Source organism: Salminus brasiliensis, chromosome 16 (genome assembly GCF_030463535.1).
Source record: "Salminus brasiliensis chromosome 16, fSalBra1.hap2, whole genome shotgun sequence".
Lineage (NCBI taxonomy): Eukaryota > Metazoa > Chordata > Actinopteri > Characiformes > Bryconidae > Salminus > Salminus brasiliensis.
The window spans coordinates 27,696,919-27,714,578 of record NC_132893.1 but is presented as its reverse complement, the minus strand read 5'-3'; the positions used below and the strand labels follow the sequence as shown (position 1 = coordinate 27,714,578).

The following is a 17,660-nucleotide window of genomic DNA, read 5'->3' as shown; positions in this document are numbered from 1 at the left end:
AAGCTGAGCTGAACATGCAGATAGTTAGAATAGCGCTTTTCTCCTTTAATGAGACCGACTTGAGAAATAGGCTTTGACAGTTCAGCGTTGGAGCCTCCTGTTGATTCATTCCGCCCCAGGCTACGTTTAGCGCGCTCGGTTTTCAGATAGCAGTAGAAGCAGACAGCGGTGACTTGGACCATGTTTCTGGACCATTGCACTGAGGAGTATTGCACTGTAATGACATAATCTGCTTAGTACATTATGATCTAGTTGAGTGATGAGTCTCTGGCAGCAGGTAGTGGGAAATCCCCAACAACTCTTTACCAGTGCAGCAGGCATGCAAATATGTAGTCTTGGTGGCATTTGTGGCAAAAGCAGCATCTCATGCAAGCTGTAATGCAAATGAAATGCATGAAGCAGTTGGTCATGTGTTTTTGTGAGGGGTACAGATTGAGTTGTTTGTCTGCAGTTGTTTGTTCTGTGTCCGTGTCGGAGCTCTGCACCATTTCAGATCTTTTTAATGCCCATAGTGCATCATGAAAATATGCAAAATACCATAGGCATTTCTCAGCACAGTGACCACTTATGTAACGGCCATTGGTCTTATAGTACAGAATAGGGCTGGGCAATATGTCGATATTTTATCATATCGTGATCAAGTTTATTATTGTGATTAAAAAAAAGCTTTTCTAAGCATATTGAGGACATTGTTATTAAACTTGTTAAGCACTGATCGACTGCACGTTTCATTACAAACAGTGTAATTCGACTGGTGCAGCACCTTTGGAATAAAAGTCACTGTCTGTCACTTTATTCTGCGATCACGTGTATCACAGGAAATGTTGCGTATTGTGAAAAATGTCTGTAAATATCGTGATATAATATTTTACCACATCGCCCACCTCTTGCAAAGAATCAATACAGATGCTTTCTGCAGTGCTTTATCTACACACATAAGAAATATGTGTGAATATGGTAACACTGAGATAACATTACGATGATTGTTTTTAATAAAATAAATCCATGTAGTCGCGGATAAATGTGTAAAATGAATGAATCCAACATGTTAGTCCTGTGCATCTTCATCAGGCTCAAACTATTTGGCTGTAAGGAACCAAGGATCTAGAACAAAGAACAAAAAGTCAGATGTGTTCAGAAAGATAAACAGAGCTGTAGATTATTTATTATCAGGTTACTTTGCGACTCCTGATCCGACCCAAGTCTCTTAATGCTGAGTATCAGTCAGTAACTTCAGTATTCAGTATATTTGTGTTTATGTAAGTAATCCAGTCACACAGTTTAGATCAGATGAGCTGCTGATTAATACATTCAGTAAAATCCATTTATTTGTACTATCAGTTTCTATAATCAGACATTCTGGACTGACTGGTTCAGTTTAGTAGAGACTTTTCTTAAATCACTGTTTTACAGTGTGTGATAATTCAGTCTGACTCTCCTCCCTGACCAATCCGCTCCTAGCTCCTTTACAACACTGCAGTCTAACCACATCCTGTGTGTGTGTGTGTGTGTGTGTGTGTGTGTGTGTGTTTGTGTGTGTGTAGTGGTACACACTCCGGACTGATATTTGTCGATGTAGATTCATTATGATTCATCACGTTCACGTTTGCACAGAAGTATATGTCATGTCCTTGTTTCTTCAAACTGTGGCAACCTTATTTGCAGTGGCTGTGTACACCACATGTGTGTACTTTCATGTCTCCAGTGCACTGGGTTACTTTCCGCTCACATAAACAGAAGGAGGTTACTTTGGTTAGAAACCCTGCTATCTGTTCTTGCTTTCTTATGGTATGGTCATTTTGATTCTTAAAATGGTAAAAAGCACTGCCGAGCACTTCTTTGCACTCTAGAAAAACAGCAGTAACCAGATTGATGTCTGATTTTGTAGTTTTGTGATGGGCTAATAACTGAAATGAATAGTTGTGATAGATTTTGATGTGTTCAATGTATATGTTTAATAAGCAACACATCTGAAAATGACAACCAGAAGTCCCCCTTGGCTCATTTACTCTTACTCTACAATTTTTATTAACATATGAAGTTTTAAAGGAGCATTAACCTTCAGTGCCCTATTACTGGCATAACATTCTGTCACTTATAGAGCTAAGTAAAGGAAAGCTTTGGGTGAACCTCCTTCAGAGATACTGGTAAGCTGCAACTAATGATGCAGACCAGCTAACACCGGCCGTGACTGATAAAGACTGATTAGAACTATCGGACAGTTTCCTTTGGACTATTCTCACAAATCATTGTAAGCTGAATTCTTAGTGTTTGTAATTTCACTACCAATAATCTAAATGTCGTAGTGAACAGCACCACATATCAGGGTAAAATGCTAACACCATCATGCCTCTCAGACTCGGGGGTTTGATGCTTGCTCCGGCCAAACGGCACCACAATACCAAGAAAAATGTGTATTGTTGGTGAAAAATGAGGCACATGATTAGACCTGATTATTTTCTCTGAAAAAAAATATTTCCGAGGTGTGCTTTGTGTTCATGGCTGGGAATGACCTGAAAGGCAGATCTAAAGGGAAACGTTGTTCCAGTGTTTTTTGTGTTCACTGCGAGAGGTTGTGTTTAGGGATGCACCGATCCGATACTAGGATCGAGTATCGGTCCCAATACTAACAAAATTAGCTGGGTCGGGTATCGGATAATTAGTCTGATTCAAAAGACTGATTCATCCACGGAACCCGATTCTCGCACAGCCGGTAATCTAGGCTTCATAACCCAGGGTCAGAGTGCCCTCGCCCTGTCATCCTCTCTTAGCTAGTAATCCAGCTTGTCTTCCATATAAGGAGAACCGAGAAGGGAGGAGCTACTCGCTCCTCTTTAGTCTCACAGACTTTAAATTTCAGAATAAAAGTCCTGAGCTCAGATGACACTGTGCCAAGGTCCAGCACACTTATTGATTTTAGTGACCAATAAACAGAAATCGGGTTCATTTATGTTATATATATTTTTTTGTTCATTTGTAACAGTATGTTTTATAACGTTAGTAAAATAATGATTACATCAATCCTGCTGCCTTAAGTCTCTCCCAGATGGTTATTAATTCAACAATGGTATCAGGAATCGGCCGATGCGCAAAGTTCATGTATCGGCTGTACCGGAACAGAAAAAGGTGGATTGGTGCATCCCTAGTTGTGTTTCTTGAATCTTGACTAATGTCCCCACATAAACCCAATAATAAAGGAGAAAACAGCAGCAAAAAGTCAACTTTGGAGCTATATGAAAAACATCTGATCTCTTTGGAAATCAATCAATTGTTTTTAAATATACATAGTTAGAAAAGGAAGCCCTATAGTCATCTTTGTGTGTTGAACTTCTGTACCGTTTGCTGAGATCTCCCGCTGCTAGTTAATGCTGACTTGAGCATTCCTTGAATATTCTACATTGCTTACTCTGAGGGTCATTAGTCTCTGTGAACCAACAACTTTTAGGAGAAATTTACAGTTTAGCATTACTGTCGAGGTCTGGTGTAGTAGTCATTGATCCTTAATTACAAGGTCAGTAGAGATGAGGTCTGAGGTCACTTTGCCCTAACCCTTTTGCCAATAGAAGTCTCGCACTGGGCCGTACCCATATCCGCAGCAGGTCTCCAAGGTGAACAGCATGTTGGAACATTGTAGGTAAGTCGGCAAGTCCGATCCGTAACTTCAGCATAAGGATTGGCTCTAAGGGGCCTACCGTCTTTTTACTGTGACCTATATTCGACATTTGTCTGAAGAGCAATGTTTCACGTGAGCTGTCAAGGCTTTCCAGTAGCTGTTAGCGCACCGAGAATACACTCGAGCTTGCTGGGAAAAGGACTTGTTATTCGGCGTCCCTGGTTTCTTTAAACTTCGCTTCGTTTGTTTTCCTTTGACACTGCCACCTGAAAACCTCACTCACTGCTGCCGTCCATTTTCCCTTCTCATTCCCTCTCGAATTTCAGGTTGGGTTGCCGTACAAGTCGCATGAATTCAGATCTGTCTTTTCAGACGGAGTCTCATTGCCACGTATCAGATATGTACCACATTTCAACACCTGATTTCATCAAACCAGAGAACTGAAAATGTCGGATTCAGTGTTTTTGTTGTTCACACTGCCACATGAATAACTCAGCTGTGTTACATATGGCGAAAGATCGGATTTGGGCTGAATTTACCTGTTGTGTGAACGCAGCCTAAGTGACCCCAGTTACCATTTTTCCATCTTGATTGTGTAATAATGCTTTCGCATGTATTTTATCGCTACTTAATCCTGATACGGGCTTTTAACGTTAAAAGTTTGCTTATTAAAGTATTTGCCTTGTTGTCTTGTTATTAAGCTTTGGAAACACATTGATTCTTTTTGGAGATTTAAAAAAAAATAAAAATAGCGTTTGAATGGGAATGAATGAGGAAATTGATTTTGTTGGTGCCTGTCAAGCGGCAGTGAGGATTGTGAGGGGAAAATATCAGGTTCTTAAATAAATTGTGTTGGGGAGCCTTTACAGAGCACTACCACTCTGTACAAAGCTCTTAACAACAACAGTGCAGTCTTGAAATTCTTGAAAGTTCTGTATTATGTGTGCTTAAATATTCTAACAGTAAGCACGTTTTAACTGAAAAACTGTTTAACACTGTTTAACTGACGCCCACAAACAAATCTAGACCAAAAAATCAGTGTTTATGTTCTTGTTTGCCTCAGAGAACATCTAAGACGGAAGCAGCAGGGTTTTTTGTTGTTGATGGGGTTCTTTTAAAGGGTCAGGAGACAGACTCCGCGAGACAAGCCACATAAATTCATGGCTTCAGGCGTAGCTATCTGTGTGTAGTCGTGGAAACCCTGTGACTCCATCGTCTTGTGATTTCGCTCCCATAAATGACCAGCTTGTCTGGAGCGGTGCTGTTTAAAAAAAAAAAGACAAGAAAAGCACATGACGTCACCAGAGTGGCCCCTGGCACGATGGTAGGAGAAGTTTTGGACGGAGTCCAGATGCCTTTCTGTTGCACGCACAGATGCTGCATATCTGGTGTGACCTCCAGTCCAGAATAGCTTGGTTTGCAGTGCTCCAGTAGGCAAAACTATGCCAGGTTTTGTTTTCATGCAAAGTAAGGGGAGCGCTGCATGCCCTAAACAAGTCGGTCCTCTACCCATGTAGCGTCTAATCTTGTAAGCTTGTGTAACTGCAGATATGGTGATAGGACTTTAAGGAACCAGGCCTTTATTGCGAGGTGATGTTTGTTCAGTTCTTAGTTTCCATTTTCATTTGCCACTTCCCTGTCTGGCTAAAACAGAGTGCTAAGCTCAGACGGAAAAAAAGGGCTGACAGCGTTTCTTGGGCGGGTGAGGACGAGGAGCTGAGGGAGGTTGCAGCAGGATATGTGATCTGAGTGCATATTAAGCATGACTCTTGCACAGGAATGACCTTGTGTGGGAGCACGCTTGATGGGAATCAGTAGGCCTTTATGTGAGCTTAATGGCAGTGGCTGTCAGCTCTCATGTTCTGGTAACATTATTTTCTTAGCACATCGTGCATCTCAGAGGGATGCTGTAGTTGTGCTGAAGGTGCTGAGATTGTTATTGGCATTACATAAGTGTGCAGTTACCCCTTATGTAAGGGAAGAGGGAAGGCAGAGACTTATGCATTCAGTGCTTGGTTTGTTTAAAGGCACACAGGCTTTGACATCACCTAGCAGATGTAATATATTCATTCTTTCTTATAAGCTAATGCTGAGCAAGTCAAACTGTTAAAGCTAAATGAATCAAGTGCCCTGATCTGAAGCTTTGAAATCATATATATACTTTTTAATCAATATGTTTATTTATTTTTTTCATCCAACACCCCCCTCCACCCACGTAGTGTGAAAAGTAAATAAAAAAAAAGAAAAGAAAAAAAAACCAAATAAATAAAAGGGTTATATATTTATTCATGCCATTTTCAGGTTAATTAAAAATTGCTCTTTTACTTCTGGACATTAACTGAAGACATCAGCACGTGGACCTTTCATTATTGAAATCAAATTATTGAAATAATTGAAATCAAATTATTGAAATATCTACAAATCCACACACACACACACCAGTTCTACTTAGCACATGGAGTAGAACTGGTGTGTGTGTGTGTGTGTGTGTGTGTGTTTGTGTGTGTGTGTGTGTGTGTGGATTTGTAGATATTTCAATAAAATCTTCTGCTAACCTTAGTCTGTGTATTCATATAATTCACCTGTTATTTACAATCTGAATAAGAAGTAAAACCTCAGTGTGGAAAATGGCAAAACTTTACTCAAAAGTCCGACACATATAATCTGTATTACTGTATCCAGAAGGATCAGAGGAGCATCTGCTTGGAGCTTGGAGAGTTTAGTATGTGATGATGTAGAGAATATGTGTTTTCAGTAGTGTTGCACCGATAACGGCACTTACACACAGTATCGGTATCGGCAATAGATACCGATACCATAAAGCATACTGACTTTTTTTTTCTTTTTTTTAACATAGAAAATTTTGATTTGAATATTTTATGAAACCAAATGTTTCAACAACCAGTAAACAGCCAGTCTTAAATTGTTATTACCATTAAACAGACATTTAATGGAACTTTTAGCACCTTTTCTTTCCATGTGTTTTTGGTTCTAAAACCAAAAGTTTAAGAGTTTAAGCAGCTTGTTTTAAGGCCACACACTGAAGTTTAGTATTATTTTACATAGAGACGTGTACTTATTATGAAATATGAATTTTAGACACCAAATAAAAAGCTGTTTGGTCGAGCATAGCAAGAGTATGCTTTCCTGCTTGCTTACTGCATTGTGCTGATTTTTATTTTTTCATAGCTCTGAAACTTTTTAAATGTGCAGTTCGTCAACCAGTACATGCTGTTATTTTTAGGGATTGTCAGGATTTATAGCCATCTGTCGAGAATTTAAGTCAGAGTTGGTATCGGTACTCGGTATCGGCAGATATGTGAAAATCTGGGATCGGAAAGGAAAAAGTGGTATCGGTACATCCCTAGTTTTCAGAGTCCTAAGTGCATCTAAAGAGACTATCTGAGACTGTTTCTGTCATTCTCACAGCCTCTCTTTCTCTTTGTATGTCTCTCACTTCATCTCTCTCTGTGGTTTCTTAATGGGTTCTTTCTCTCTCTGGTTCCCTATATGTAATAATATTCATTAGCTGAATAGCTAAATGATTAGTGATTCGTGTTTAACTATGGCCAGATGATGTGGCAGAGTTTAGAGCTGTGAAAGATTCAGACTAAGATATGGAAAGATTTCGAGTTCCAAATGGGCAGCAGCGTGGAGGACAGAAATGGGAGAAGATGAAGAGAATAAAAACAAACCCCTGTCGGTTTTAGAAAGAGAAGATAGGATTTCCTTCCAGGATATACACAGTAGGAATACATGGAATTGAAGGAGAAATCGTATATCTAAGTGAGAGAGAGAGAGAGAGCGGGAGATGGGCAGGCACGCCGGCAGGCAGACAGAGGGAAATGAATTAAGAGGAAAGCAGGTCAGGATAACTGGACTGAACACTGACGAATGGAGATGGAGGGAACAGAGAGGGTTCCCTATCCCTCCTTTGGCAGGCTGTAGAACAGGGGAAGTGAGAGGAAGAGCATTGATGCCTGTGCAGATGGCCAGGCTGCTTTTGTGTGGAGCTGTATAATGAGTACTGTAATGCCACAGTGCAGTCTTTTGGCCAGATGCACTGGAGCTCCCAGAAAAATGAATGAATGAATGAATGAATGAATGAATGAATGATGTCCACTATTCCAGTGTGATCCTGCCAGAGGAATTCCATAGCAGTGTAACTTTGCAAATGTGACCTCATTTTATGGCTTTTCATTTACAATTTAAATGGGCAGAACAGACATTGAGTCTAGCTGGTTCCTCGGGGCAGTCATGCTTTCTGCAGTCTAAATCTGATGATTTTCATGAGTCTGCTTGTCTTCATTTGATCACTGATGATTGGATTTTCATGCTGGTGTCTTCAAGACACGCCTGTTTTACAACAACCATCATTTATTGGCTGTATACTCCTTGAGTGTGTAATCTATGTGTTATGTAAGAGTGATTTACTGGCTCTTCTTGCCATCTTGTGAAAGATTAGTAGATTACGTTGGTGCCATATGGTAGCCTTAAGCCCCCCTGCCGCAGATGAGGCCTGTGAAAAGTGCTGCATCTGCAGAAACTGTAATAAAGGACACAATGTACCATCAAGGGGTTTGTTAATAGATTCACTGAAGAATTGTTGAGAATTGTTCAGTTGGGCGGTATGATGATATTTTATTGTTATCGTGATGCATTTTGTTATTGTGATAGATTCTGCTTTTCTGACCATATGGGGGACTTGTCATGACTTAAGAACACTGAACTACTGCTTGATTTACTGCAAAGACTGTAGGTGGCTCTGTTTGATTGGATGTAGTGCAGCACATTCTGCTTAAGGGTTTTTGCTGGTAATGGTGCATTTTGTCAGAATATTGATATACATACTTTATATGAAAATGACATGAAAATGTCTTTAATATAATATTTGTGTCACACCCCAATACCCCTCTTACACAGGTGTTTTTGTGTGCTTGAAAGAATCTGTATTGTGTAAATCAGTATATAAAAATCTGGGCAGTGAGTGTTTGTTTTCTCAGTAAAACACTAATATAAATGAAAGTATATTCAAGTATATATTAATACAAGTGACATTCATACATAAAGTAGTGAATTCACATCACTGTGTTTATCAAAACATCTCCAAAGCTCTCCTCATGGGAGTCAAGTATTATTTATAGTTATCATCCAACACCTGGTTTGGGAAATCAGTGCTTAATGATGGTAAATTAGGTGAGCTGGTGACGTTCAGGTGAAAAAAAAAGAATGTGTGGAAAGCAGTTTTTTTTAATCATCACTATATGAAAATATGACAAAGCTATGCGAGGCAGTCATCAAGGCCACACTATGGGTTTTGTGTTTATGTCATCAGATATTTTAATAATAAAATATTTAATAATAATAAAATCACATGACAATCCAAATAAATCTGTCGATGTCAAAGCACAATTTCTATATATAAAAATAAAACAAATAAGCAAAATAAGCCATAGCCTTTGTACATTGGGGCAAAGCTCACTGGACAAACAAAGAGCCGCAAGCATTGTTTCTTCTCTAATAATGGTTACACACCCCCTTGTCCTAACAACAACACTGTCAGTCTTATCAGGTAAGGATTACACCAGTCTCTTACACCTTACACCAGTACTCCTGTCCATTTTGGTCCTCTCAGGTCCCTTACATTCCTGGATTACAACAGTAGGGTACGTTGGTCCAAATCCAAAGAGTTCCATGGTGGAACTCAGGCACACGTTGGCTGACCAGCAGAATCACCCGACTTCAGTCTCAACTCTCCATCTGGAACAACAGGTGAAATGGACAGAAATTGCTTCCCTATAGCTGCTTTAAAGGAGCAGTGATGCTGCAAGAACACAATATTATGGTCATTTTTGATGGTCATGTCCAAACTGTGAATTATTTGTGACTTGTGGGTCTTTTGAGAATGGATTTGGAGAATAAGAAGTTTAGCTTAGTTATTACTCACAAATAAGACCTACATTTAAGATCCGATGATGACTGTGCATACCTGTGTCCTTTTTTGGACACATTCTTGGTTCTTTATGGATTTTTACTGATAGTAAATGTGTTTTTAGATTTTCTTAATTTGTGCCCCCCTTTGCTAAAACATGCAGCTGACACAGTGTGTGACCCATTTGTATGGAAATGATGGGTTAAGCATGCCTTCCAATCGCTGCTAGAATCGTTTTAAGGGGTGGGTGGGCTATGGTGGGTTCTATTGTGATGCTTTACAAACCCCCTTCCTCAATGGTTAGTGGGTGCCGTGGCAACAAGCCCTTGGATGGAGGAATTGAAGGCTGGCCTCAAGCAACAAGGCAGGCAGTTGTCCCATTTAGTGCTACGGCAAATGTGCCTGGCAAATATAGGGGTTTTCCCCTGCTGAAGGGGAAAAAGGGATTTATGTTTCCGTATCTCTGATTGGGCGTTTTGCTGAGCCATGATCTTTTTACAGTTTTTTTTTATGCTTTACTTTACCCCTTTAAAACCTAATGGCCTAATGCTTGGCCCACTGTAAGTAGTAGTGAATAGGTAGTTACTAAGCCAATGGTATGTCTGCAATTGAAGAGGTTATCAGTGTTTAAATGTTGAGCGTTCGTGGTTCTTGAAGGGCTAAATCCAGCACTGTTTTGGACTAACAACAGAAAACCGAGCCGTAATGCTCTTATGTGGAGCTTTGTGAAGGATTAAGGGTGTTTTTGTTTTTGTTTTTTTGGAGGAGGAAGAAATCATTTGAAATCCATTGAGTTGGATTTTTCGAATGTTCCTCATCACTGCTGTGGTTATGCAAGAGACGGGTCGAACTGTAGAGAGCTCTCAGAGTGGGAGGACGGCACCGCTTACATAAACAGCCTCCAGTGTGCCGGCCGACGATCATTGGAGGGTGGGGTTGTGGGCGTGGCTTCGCTCAGGAGCGTGCAGGAGCGCGGACTTGTGTGTGGGGGGGGGTGTTAGTGATGGAGCGGGTGAATGCCGCCTGGCCACTGATCCGTAACTGAGTGAGGGACAAAGGCCTCCTGCAGAGCGGAGCGCACTCGGAGCCTGGCGCTCCTTAGCCCCTTCACATACTGAAGCTGCATGCAACCTGCCACTAAAGACTGCAGTTTCAGCCGTCGAGGGTAAGCAGTATTCATTCTGTCTCCTGTTTTAAGGTGTTTGTGTCCTGTTTTGTCTGAGTCAGTTGTGTCGTCTTGCCGCAGTTCCAGCGTAATTGTATCTCTGGTTTAGCGTCATCGTGTGCTTTATGTGCTTGATACTAATTTGGAATCCCCTTTGTGAAGATCCTTTGGTGCAACCTGAGCCTGAAGGGGTATCATCTGTAGGATGCATTCTCCCTCACTTTCTTTGCCGCTCATCTTGCTCAGCATCGCTCAGACTTGTTTGCCTCTGGTCTCTCGCATAGTAGACCCTCTCGTGTGGAAAATCTCCCTTTCGGACTGCTCTTCGTTGTGGTTCACCACTAATGGGCCTTTCTGTATGTTCTGTATCTCTGGTGCATCCATCCTCGCATCCAGTCCAGGAAAAAATTCTTCCTTTTTCCTCATCCTTCTGGGGCAATTGAGCGCCGTTCCTAGCCGAGTACTAATGTGTCTTGGGCCGGTCGCCCATTCATGGTCTGAGCGATGAACTGTCCCTCTCCTCTTCCACTCCCACATGGACAATGAATGAATGTCTTGGGGATCTTTTGTGCGCTGACAGAGCAACGTTCAGTGTGCGTCTGAGCAGTGCTCAGAGTAATGGACCTTTTCTTGTTGATCTTTTTCTTTGTTAACTCTGAGGTTATCCAGGTCCAGAAGCAGAACTTTTTCTTGAAAGCTGGAAGGCTTATCACGCTGACTACAGTCACAGATTTCTGCAATAATCAATAACTTTATCCACTGTTAGTCACTTTTATAAGGCTACTGAAGCCATATTTTCTTATTTGGCTACAAGCCCTATAATCCTTTATTGGCTGCTTGGAGTGTGTTAGGGTCAGGCACAGTATCCCGGGGGTCCAGTTCTTCTTTCATACTCCGCCAAAGCGTCAGTATCCAAACTGCAGGCATATTTTTTTTTCCTAGATTAATCCAGGATGGAAGAAGAAAGCGAGGAGGAATCAGATGCAGTCACATCAGTGGAGAAATCAAAGGAGAAGGAAATGGACAACTAATTTTAGCAGAGGAGGCTTGAGCGCAGGGAACTGCTATGCTCTAGAACTCATTTCCATACATATTTGGCCCACGTGTCTGAGACCCGGCTCTGTCCACAAAGCCTCTCTTCAAAGCCCAGGATGTGAGGCTTGACTGCGCAGGATGGTCTTTGGTCGGATGAATGGCACACTTGACGCCACTGCATAAGTCCTCTGAGATATGGTGTTGGGTTCCTGTCAAAATGGTTTTTAAGCATTCAGTCTCTGTTCATTTTCCACATCGTCAACAGAGCAGTTGTTTTTGGACTGCATTATAATGAGGTACACTTGAATATAGCCTTTGTAACATCTACTATATTGAGAAACTACCAGACGCTCTAGGGGTGAAACGATTTACAAAATATTCTGTGCTCTGCTACGATGCGATACAGTGATGTCTCATTTTGATGTTTTTTTTTCTGCCTTTAGGTCAGTACAGTATTGTTTACTGACCAAGCACTTCATTTGGTACTCCTCCTCTTTCAGGTGATGTGGTAATGGTATACACTTTGGGTCTATTAATAACAATCAATCATCACTTGGGTGCCACAACCTATTTGAGGACTATTGCTGACCATGGGCATCCCTTAATAGTCACAGTTTACTTATCTTCTAATATCGTCTTCCAGCATGATGATGCACTTTGTCACAAAGCAGGAGATGTGTCAGACTGGTACCATGAACCAGTGTTCTTCCCAGTGTCTTCCCAGTCACCACATCTGAATCTAGGAGAACACATTTGGGATGTGGTACAACTGGAGACTGGCAGCATGGAATTGCTCCCTAAATATCTGCAGGAATTGAGTGATGCAACCATGTCAACATGGACCAGAATCTCAAAGTAACGTTTCAGTAACATTAGGAATTGAGGAAGCCACGAAATCCATGAATAATTGCGGCTGTTTTGAGAGCAAAATTAAGCCCTACCCAGTATTACCCAGTGGAGTGGTGTTATTAAGAGCTCAGTGAGTGTACACTGAGTGTACACGTGTTGCAATGGCTATATTTGTGGATTTCGTGGCTTCCTCAATTCCTAGTACTATGGTCACCTTATTGTCTTGTGTTTAGTAATGTCTAAGCTTAGAGGTATCCTTTGAATTATTAGTCTATTCTAACTAGCTAAGGTTTTTCTTGGGTAAATAGCAAAGCACTTTGTAAGTCGCTCTGGATAAGAGCGTCTGCTAAATGCCATAAATGTAAATGTAAATGTAAATGTACAACTTGCTACACTGTGTGCTGGCACATTGGGGCATGGTAGTTCCCTCCTTGATCTCCACCAAGTTTAACTGCCAAACCTGCAGCTAGCTGAAGCGCCATGATGCAATTTGCACTTCGCAGTTTCAGCTGACTCTGGCAGTGGGGATGTAATTGGCATGCTCTTTGTTGGTGTCTCACAACAGTTAGACTGTTCAGGGCGTATTTTCTTTGAGGTTGATCGAGGTTCTCCCAAAGGCACATATGTTGGATGTGCTGAGGGAACGTTGAGCCAGCAGTGGTTCACTCATTCATGCGTCAGACCTAGTCACAAGAACTAGTGACTGAATCTGAATCAGCATAAAACTGATGATTCAGTAGCAGTGATTTTTGAATGTTATCAGTGGTGAGCACTGAGTTATTGATCACATGGTTGTGGCTTCAATACCCCGGCCCAGCTTGGTTCTTGAATTGTTTTTAATGAAAATGAATGGGTTGAGTGTTGGGCACTGTTGTTTCATGATGTAATAGTAATGGAAAAGGAGCGGCTATTCAGTGCGTACATACTCATATACTGCGCTGGGTAATTGATCTCAAGGTTGTGGGGTTGATACCCAGGTTCTCTATGCTGCCACTGTTGGGCCCTTGAGCCCAACTCCAAAAAAGCTTGGTGCATTGTTTTTATCAGAGATGAATGAGTTGATTCATGAGTGTTTGACACTGTTGTTCTGTAATTTAATGGGAAAGGAGTAGCTGTTAACTGCTTACATATCTATGTGCTGTATAGCTGGTGGGTCCAGTGTTTTTTCTGGACTAGTCATCTGATACTAGGCCTGTATGTCAGTATATATAAATGAGGGTCTAAATGAAGACTAGAATTATCAAAGTACTCAAACTCTACTACTACTACACAGGAAGAAATATGCAGCTAACAGCAGGATTATTGCAGGATGGGATCAGATTAATATTCCTCTTCCGATATCCGGTCCAGTATTTTCTGCTGATATCAGCCTGATACCCACACCAATCAATGCGGAAATCCCATCTCTAGTCTGTCTGTGTATGTTTTACTGCTGTGTAAACCATTCTTCCTTCAGTCCCTCAATTTTTATGATCAGTTATTAATTGTTCTAAAATTAAAGATGACGTTTCAAATGAGTTGAATTATTTCCTAAAAGAAGGATCACCAGTGATTTACACCCCTCACTGTCTTTCTTCCCAGGCTCAGAGTCAGGCCTGAGAGCATGGAGGCAGAAGGTCTTGACAAATGGCCCATCTAATCTCAGACTCTAGATTTGTGCTCTCAAGAACAGGGTCATTTTCCCCATCCTGTATTTTTATGTGGGGCAGGTGTGCACTGCACCTGCTTTGGGGTTGGGGGAAAAAAGCACTTTCAGAGTGTTCTGGTTTTTGTGAATGGAGTTTTAATGAGGGGGAGCAAATGATTGAGTTCCAGCTTTCGAGTGCAAGGCAGAGTGGCCTGTGCGTGGAGGTGTGTTGGAGTAATGCCCCCTTCTCCCAGACCCCCTCCTTCATGCTGGCCTGTGTGCCGTGCACAGGATTAATGGCTGGAGCTCCGGACGTTGAACAGTAACGACTCCCACATACCACAATGGCTTTTCTGAGTGCAGAGCAGTTTCCTGCCCTACGCTAAGCTTTTGCAGCGGGTGTAGGCGGGGAGTAGTGAAAATGCCTGCTGGGAAGCCTGCTGTTAACTTTGGGCTTTTTCAAAGAAAGGTACCTGTTGGCTACAGTGAGCGCCTTGCTTTATTTTTCCATGGTGTGTCAGACCACATTACCTACCCAGTTGACATACGTTATACATTCAAATGTTTGTGGACACCACTAATGAATGCATTTAACTACTTCAGGTTGCCCCCTTTGCTGGCACAGATGTGCAAATACACACTTAGGTTGTCTAGTCTCTGTAGAGAAGTACTGCCAACAGAATAGGACTCTCTGGAGCAGCTAAACATGAACCTATTAGCATGGGCTACATGGACATAAAGCCCCCCAGTATTAAGCTATGCAGCAGTGGAACTGTGTTCTCTGGAATGATGGTGGTGCTCCATTCTGTACTTTTGGGATGAGTCTGGGAGTTGGGGATGAGGTGGGGTGGTGATCACCCAACACCTTGACTTCAATCTTTTATCCTTGTAGTACCTTTCTGTATTAGAATAATATTGTAAAAAATTTCAGAATAATGAAATAATCCCAGAAGCGTTAAAAAATATTGCGCTTAAAGCAGCGTTATATGAGAATTGGTATTTCTTGCTCATGGGCTCCCCCTACAGTCGGGGACACACTTTGAGGCACCCCTTAAGAAGGACACGTCTACATGCTTTTGTGGATGAGCTGAGAGACACAGAACCGTCACCGAAAGTAAAACAAGCATGCGGACCAAGGCGGCAGAGTAACTTTGGTAGAGGTTTACCAAAGTTACATAGTGCAGTAGCAGCACGCCAAGCCCGAAGTAGCAATGATAGAGACAGTATTCTCCTTATTACAAGTCAGAGAAGCATTAACATGATGAAGCTGCTATTTTAAGATTAAAATGTTACATAATGTTGCTTTAACTTAAAAAAAAAAACAAAATCCAATAACCCAATCATCAAGGTATTTACATAATCGGTAAAGACTGTACTGCAGAAGCATTGGTTCACTTGGAGATCATACGATACTGTGATATCTGTGGCAAATATAGTCTTATCTCAGTTCTGTCAAAACCTCAGAGGATGTGTGTTGCTCAGGTGTATCAGTGCTCAGGGGTACTGGTGCTATTTGTTTGAGAGGAATGTGTGTTCATGCTCCAGCAGCCATGTTCTGAATGTCACGTTCGGGAGGTGCTGCTGTTGGGGAGTGCATGTGAAAGCTCATCCATCACGTTCCTGTGCTGAAGAGTGTGTGTGTGTGTGTGTGTGTCTCTGTGCTGCTCTGGTGCTGCATTATTGATGCGCTTCCTGTTTACGATGCGATTAGACAGGGAACTGGCGCTGGGAAGGTGCCTGAATGATTACTAATGTGCTCAAATTGAGGAGAAAACAAAGAAATTAAAGTCTTTTTGGTGTTGTTTAAAGCTGCGGAACATGTGATACGTTTTACCTCTAAATACCTGAAACCTACATTTTTAATAAAGAAAGAAATGTACTTTTAAAGCTAATGCTTCTTAAACAGGACAGCCATTCAACTAAACAGTGACCGGATTAAGACGTGTCACAGCCTAAACATTCGGTTTAACTGTATACAGTTCATAGGTTTGCCGACGACAAGCACAACCTTTTCTGAGCAGCACTAGTAGACTCAAGCTAAAGAGTCTACAAAAAAAACGTCTGTGTGTGTGTGTTTGTGTGTCTCATGGACCAAATCCAGCAAGTCGTAAAAAGCCCCCTGTTAGTACTGAATGGGCTCCTGTTTTCCAGGAGGCCGTCCGCCTGGAGGCTCATGTGAAGGTGCATATTAGTATAATTACACAGTAATGGGCATCAACACCAATTAATTTGCCTTTAAAGTTGCGGACTTAACCAACCCATAATTAACACTGGTGGTGTGAAGTGCTGAAAGCAGAAGGCAGCTGGCGGAGTTCAGTGTTTGCAATGTACACCTGTTTGCACCCCTTTTTTGTGGACGTCTGTAATTAGTTTCAAAGGCGCTGTTTTTTGGGATGCATTATTGATCACAGGGTTGTGGGTTCAATACCCGTGTCCACGAAGTTGCCCTCTCTTAACCCTCTCTGCTCCAGGGATGACGTAGCATGGCTGATAGTGCTCTGACCCCAGTTATCTACAGTTTAGTTACACTGTACCAGGGTTTAAGTATAATACATAATAAGTAAATAAAAATAAAATAATAATAATAAAAGGGTAGCAAGGGTAATAACTAACGCAATTTGTACTTTTCGGCTCATTTAAATTCCCTTACATACGAAAAGGAATACGTCCGTTTCAACCAATGTAACGGCCACTGTCTGCATGCTTCTATGCATCCTTGGCATGAATGAGGTGGCTCAGCGGTTAGAGCACTGCTGACAGAGCACTGGCTGACAGGGTTGTAGGTTCAATACCTGAGTTCAAAAAGCTGCTCCCTGTTGGGCTTTGAACCCCGGGCGCCGTAGCCCACCACTCCGCCTTGCAGACAGAGGCCAATACAGCCACTAGAGTTAAAAGTTTCTGACAACAACGAACATGGCGACGGTGGAAGAGGAGAAGTTCCACTATGATTTTCTTCACCATGTCCATATTGCAGTGGTCGCGTTTCAGTTGAACGACTGGCTACACTGCCCCCACGATTTCCAATGGTACTGCTCCCTTCCACCCGTGTCCATACACTTTCAAAGAACATCGCAGATGATGTATGGACAGTAGGCTCTGTCCATATCCATGTTCATATTTAACATTGAGCGTAAATGAACCTTTATAGTCCACAAATTAGCCAAGCTCCTAGCCACAATACAGTACAATGCAATGTATGCCTTGAAATGTTACATATTTGGGTATAAGATTTACATTCACAACAATTGCCCGGCATTGTTATTAGTGTGGTGTGGTGTGGTGTGGTGTTCTTACCCAGCAATGGAATCGAACCCCCATAAATAATGTAAGCTTCAGCATGGTAGATACTGCGTGACTTAGTGATCACACTCTCGCTCGAAATTGTGCTGAGCTGTCAAAGCGGCATTCTGATCTAAGACTAGCTTTTAAAGTTGTGTTA

At 41.7% G+C, this 17,660-nt stretch overlaps 1 protein-coding gene across 2 annotated transcripts in view; it reads left to right on the top strand.

Moving 5' to 3' along the window:
- cdc42se2 (CDC42 small effector 2) overlaps positions 1-17,660 on the top strand; it is a 45,744-nt gene that overhangs the window by 9,570 nt on the left and 18,514 nt on the right. Inside the window, exon 1 of one of the 2 annotated variants that reach the window (XM_072659334.1) lies at positions 10,559-10,710. The exons of the other annotated variant lie outside the window; for it this stretch is intronic. The gene's annotated coding sequence lies outside the window, so the exon portion shown is untranslated. Of the gene's footprint in view, positions 1-10,558; positions 10,711-17,660 lie in introns of those variants that run through there. 2 annotated transcript variants of the gene reach the window in all.